The sequence below is a fragment of the Lasioglossum baleicum genome, unplaced genomic scaffold, assembly GCF_051020765.1.
Source record: "Lasioglossum baleicum unplaced genomic scaffold, iyLasBale1 scaffold2782, whole genome shotgun sequence".
In the NCBI taxonomy this organism is placed as follows: domain Eukaryota; kingdom Metazoa; phylum Arthropoda; class Insecta; order Hymenoptera; family Halictidae; genus Lasioglossum; species Lasioglossum baleicum.
This window is the reverse complement of record NW_027471840.1, coordinates 6,111-12,500: the sequence shown is the minus strand read 5'-3', so window position 1 is coordinate 12,500 and position 6,390 is coordinate 6,111.

Below are 6,390 nucleotides of genomic sequence, written 5' to 3'. Positions count from 1 at the left end.
TTTCTCTGCAAACAAGAAGTTTGACTTCTTTCTAGTTTTAGTTTCTCTCAAACATCTTTCCATAACTATCTCAAACTTTTAGCTCGGATAGAAGAGTTGATGCTCAGTTAGTACGAGTATACACATCAGTGCATACAAGTCACCAACCTCCTCGATGGGAGGCTCGCCACATAAGGGCCATTCGGTCTTAGACACCGACCCGTGGCAATGCTGTGTAGAGAAAAGTTCTAAACGAAGTACGGAACGAAACAGTCGAGACCGAAGTCTCGAGGCGCCGTGAACTGCTTCTCGACCGAGATCGTAGAATAGCCCCAAGCGCGCGCTGAACCGCCCGACTCGCCGAACCGTCGAGTCTCTTAAGGATACCGAACGGCCGGCAAGGACGCCGGCGCCGCGCGGTGAATAGCACGCGCGCTTATGGGTGCAAACCGCCGCGGCAACAGCCCGTCCGGCGGGGCTGTTGGGACTTAGAAAAATTTTTGCATGAAAAATTTTTTTGTACAACACAATAAATATTTATATTTCCAGGATATTTAACACAAAATATTCAACTTTTCATATACTATCTCGGTACTTTGAACATTTTTCAAGTCCAACCGCCAAGAGTAAACTTATCTTTCTATCGTATCTAGACCATTATAAATATTAGATCATTGTATAATAAAGCATTCTAACAATAAATATCAAGTATCAAAGCTCTAGGATGAATATTTATCGAATAAACTCAGAATAATGTTCCGGGCGCATTGCGTGCAACTCCGACCGAAGTGAAATTTTTCTAAGTCCAACCGCCAAGAGTAAACTTTTTTCCTAGCGTTCCCAGACCATTATAAATATTAGATCATTGTATAATAACGCATTCTAACAATAAATATCAAGTATCAAAGCTCTAGGATGAATATTTATCGAATAAACTCAGAATAATGTTCCAGGCGCATTACGAGCAACTCCGACCGAAGCGAAATTTTTCTAAGTCCAACCGCCAAGAGTAAACTTTTTTCCTAGCGTTCCCAGACCATTATAAATATTAGATCATTGTATAATAACGCATTCTAACAATAAATATCAAGTATCAAAGCTTTAGGATGAATATTTATCGAATAAACTCAGAATAATGTTCCGGGCGCATTGCGAGCAACTCCGACCGAGCGAAATTTTTCTAAGTCCAACCGCCAAGAGTAAACTTTTTTCCTAGCGTTCCCAGACCATTATAAATATTAGATCATTGTATAATAACGCATTCTAACAATAAATATCAAGTATCAAAGCTTTAGGATGAATATTTATCGAATAAACTCAGAATAATGTTCCGGGCGCATTGCGAGCAACTCCGACCGAGCGAAATTTTTCTAAGTCCAACCGCCAAGAGTAAACTTTTTTCCTAGCGTTCCCAGACCATTATAAATATTAGATCATTGTATAATAACGCATTCTAACAATAAATATCAAGTATCAAAGCTTTAGGATGAATATTTATCGAATAAACTCAGAATAATGTTCCGGGCGCATTGCGAGCAACTCCGACCGAGCGAAATTTTTCTAAGTCCAACCGCCAAGAGTAAACTTTTTTCCTAGCGTTCCCAGACCATTATAAATATTAGATCATTGTATAATAACGCATTCTAACAATAAATATCAAGTATCAAAGCTCTAGGATGAATACTTATCGAATAAACTCAGAATAATGTTCCGGGCGCATTCCGAGCAACTCCGACCGAGCGAAATTTTTCTAAGTCCAACCGCCAAGAGTAAACTTTTTTCCTAGCGTTCCCAGACCATTATAAATATTAGATCATTGTATAATAACGCATTCTAACAATAAATATCAAGTATCAAAGCTCTAGGATGAATATTTATCGAATAAACACAGAATAATGTTCCGGGCGCATTGCGAGCAACTCCGACCGAGCGAAATTTTTCTAAGTCCAACCGCCAAGAGTAAACTTTTTTCCTAGCGTTCCCAGACCATTATAAATATTAGATCATTGTATAATAACGCATTCTAACAATAAATATCAAGTATCAAAGCTCTAGGATGAATATTTATCGAATAAACACAGAATAATGTTCCGGGCGCATTGCGAGCAACTCCGACCGAGCGAAATTTTTCTAAGTCCAACCGCCAAGAGTAAACTTTTTTCCTAGCGTTCCCAGACCATTATAAATATTAGATCATTGTATAATAACGCATTCTAACAATAAATATCAAGTATCAAAGCTCTAGGATGAATATTTATCGAATAAACTCAGAATAATGTTCCGGGCGCATTCCGAGCAACTCCGACCGAGCGAAATTTTTCTAAGTCCAACCGCCAAGAGTAAACTTTTTTCCTAGCGTTCCCAGACCATTATAAATATTAGATCATCGTGTGGTAAAGCATTTTGAAGACAAATATCAAGTATGAAAGCGCTCGGATGAGTATTTATCGAATAAACTGAGAATAATGTTCGGAGCGCATCGCTTGCTCGGCCGCTCGAACGAATCGTTCGCGCGCCGAGGCGCGTCGGATCGCCGTGCGAAGGAGCTCGAGCGAAATTTTTCTAAGTCCAACCGCCAAGAGTAAACTTTTCTCCCCGAGCTCCCGCACGACTTTAATCGTTATATCCACGCACGATACCGCTTGTCATCAATATTTCTCGAGTTTCAAAGCTCTCGAACGCGTATTGCTCCAGTTTTTGTGAAATATTGCTCCGACCGCCAAGAGTAAACTTATCTTTCCGGCTTACTCGGACAATTATAAATATTAGATCATCGTGTGGTAAAGCATTTCGAAGACAAATATCAAGTATGAAAGCGCTCGGATGAGTATTTATCGAATAAACTGAGAATAATGTTCGGAGCGCATCGCTTGCTCGGCCGCTCGAACGAATCGTTCGCGCGCCGAGGCGCGTCGGATCGCCGTGCGAAGGAGCTCGAGCGAAATTTTTCTAAGTCCAACCGCCAAGAGTAAACTTTTCTCCCCGAGCTCCCGCACGACTTTAATCGTTATATCCACGCACGATACCGCTTGTCATCAATATTTCTCGAGTTTCAAAGCTCTCGGACGCGTATTGCTTCAGTTTTTGAGAAATATTGCTCCGACCGCCAAGAGTAAACTTATCTTTCCGGCTTACTCGGACAATTATAAATATTAGATCATCGTGTGGTAAAGCATTTTGAAGACAAATATCAAGTATGAAAGCGCTCGGATGAGTATTTATCGAATAAACTGGGAATAATGTTCGGAGCGCATCGCTTGCTCGGCCGCTCGAACGAATCGTTCGCGCGCCGAGGCGCGTCGGATCGCCGTGCGAAGGAGCTCGAGCGAAATTTTTCTAAGTCCAACCGCCAAGAGTAAACTTTTCTCCCCGAGCTCCCGCACGACTTTAATCGTTATATCCACGCACGATACCGCTTGTCATCAATATTTCTCGAGTTTCAATGCTCTCGGACGCGTATTGCTCCAGTTTTTGTGAAATATTGCTCCGACCGCCAAGAGTAAACTTATCTTTCCGGCTTACTCGGACAATTATAAATATTAGATCATCGTGTGGTAAAGCATTTTGAAGACAAATATCAAGTATGAAAGCGCTCGGATGAGTATTTATCGAATAAACTGAGAATAATGTTCGGAGCGCATCGCTTGCTCGGCCGCTCGAACGAATCGTTCGCGCGCCGAGGCGCGTCGGATCGCCGTGCGAAGGAGCTCGAGCGAAATTTTTCTAAGTCCAACCGCCAAGAGTAAACTTTTCTCCCCGAGCTCCCGCACGACTTTAATCGTTATATCCACGCACGATACCGCTTGTCATCAATATTTCTCGAGTTTCAAAGCTCTCGAACGCGTATTGCTCCAGTTTTTGTGAAATATTGCTCCGACCGCCAAGAGTAAACTTATCTTTCCGGCTTACTCGGACAATTATAAATATTAGATCATCGTGTGGTAAAGCATTTGGAAGACAAATATCAAGTATGAAAGCGCTCGGATGAGTATTTATCGAATAAACTGAGAATAATGTTCGGAGCGCATCGCTTGCTCGGCCGCTCGAACGAATCGTTCGCGCGCCGAGGCGCGTCGGATCGCCCTGCGAAGGAGCTCGAGCGAAATTTTTCTAAGTCCAACCGCCAAGAGTAAACTTTTCTCCCCGAGCTCCCGCACGACTTTAATCGTTATATCCACGCACGATACCGCTTGTCATCAATATTTCTCGAGTTTCAAAGCTCTCGGACGCGTATTGCTCCAGTTTTTGTGAAATATTGCTCCGACCGCCAAGAGTAAACTTATCTTTCCGGCTTACTCGGACAATTATAAATATTAGATCATCGTGTGGTAAAGCATTTGGAAGACAAATATCAAGTATGAAAGCGCTCGGATGAGTATTTATCGAATAAACTGAGAATAATGTTCGGAGCGCATCGCTTGCTCGGCCGCTCGAACGAATCGTTCGCGCGCCGAGGCGCGTCGGATCGCCGTGCGAAGGAGCTCGAGCGAAATTTTTCTAAGTCCAACCGCCAAGAGTAAACTTTTCTCCCCGAGCTCCCGCACGACTTTAATCGTTATATCCACGCACGATACCGCTTGTCATCAATATTTCTCGAGTTTCAATGCTCTCGGACGCGTATTGCTCCAGTTTTTGTGAAATATTGCTCCGACCGCCAAGAGTAAACTTATCTTTCCGGCTTACTCGGACAATTATAAATATTAGATCATCGTGTGGTAAAGCATTTGGAAGACAAATATCAAGTATGAAAGCGCTCGGATGAGTATTTATCGAATAAACTGAGAATAATGTTCGGAGCGCATCGCTTGCTCGGCCGCTCGAACGAATCGTTCGCGCGCCGAGGCGCGTCGGATCGCCCTGCGAAGGAGCTCGAGCGAAATTTTTCTAAGTCCAACCGCCAAGAGTAAACTTTTCTCCCCGAGCTCCCGCACGACTTTAATCGTTATATCCACGCACGATACCGCTTGTCATCAATATTTCTCGAGTTTCAATGCTCTCGGACGCGTATTGCTCCAGTTTTTGTGAAATATTGCTCCGACCGCCAAGAGTAAACTTATCTTTCCGGCTTACTCGGACAATTATAAATATTAGATCATCGTGTGGTAAAGCATTTGGAAGACAAATATCAAGTATGAAAGCGCTCGGATGAGTATTTATCGAATAAACTGAGAATAATGTTCGGAGCGCATCGCTTGCTCGGCCGCTCGAACGAATCGTTCGCGCGCCGAGGCGCGTCGGATCGCCGTGCGAAGGAGCTCGAGCGAAATTTTTCTAAGTCCAACCGCCAAGAGTAAACTTTTCTCCCCGAGCTCTCGCACGAGTTTAATCGTTATATCCACGCACGATACCGCTTGTCATCAATATTTCTCGAGTTTCAATGCTCTCGGACGCGTATTGCTCCAGTTTTTGTGAAATATTGCTCCGACCGCCAAGAGTAAACTTATCTTTCCGGCTTACTCGGACAATTATAAATATTAGATCATCGTGTGGTAAAGCATTTGGAAGACAAATATCAAGTATGAAAGCGCTCGGATGAGTATTTATCGAATAAACTGAGAATAATGTTCGGAGCGCATCGCTTGCTCGGCCGCTCGAACGAATCGTTCGCGCGCCGAGGCGCGTCGGATCGCCCTGCGAAGGAGCTCGAGCGAAATTTTTCTAAGTCCAACCGCCAAGAGTAAACTTTTCTCCCCGAGCTCCCGCACGACTTTAATCGTTATATCCACGCACGATACCGCTTGTCATCAATATTTCTCGAGTTTCAATGCTCTCGGACGCGTATTGCTCCAGTTTTTGTGAAATATTGCTCCGACCGCCAAGAGTAAACTTATCTTTCCGGCTTACTCGGACAATTATAAATATTAGATCATCGTGTGGTAAAGCATTTCGAAGACAAATATCAAGTATGAAAGCGCTCGGGTGAGTATTTATCGAATAAACTGAGAATAATGTTCGGAGCGCATCGCTTGCTCGGCCGCTCGAACGAATCGTTCGCGCGCCGAGGCGCGTCGGATCGCCCTGCGAAGGAGCTCGAGCGAAATTTTTCTAAGTCCAACCGCCAAGAGTAAACTTTTCTCCCCGAGCTCCCGCACGACTTTAATCGTTATATCCACGCACGATACCGCTTGTCATCAATATTTCTCGAGTTTCAATGCTCTCGGACGCGTATTGCTCCAGTTTTTGTGAAATATTGCTCCGACCGCCAAGAGTAAACTTATCTTTCCGGCTTACTCGGACAATTATAAATATTAGATCATCGTGTGGTAAAGCATTTGGAAGACAAATATCAAGTATGAAAGCGCTCGGATGAGTATTTATCGAATAAACTGAGAATAATGTTCGGAGCGCATCGCTTGCTCGGCCGCTCGAACGAATCGTTCGCGCGCCGAGGCGCGTCGGATCGCCCTGCGA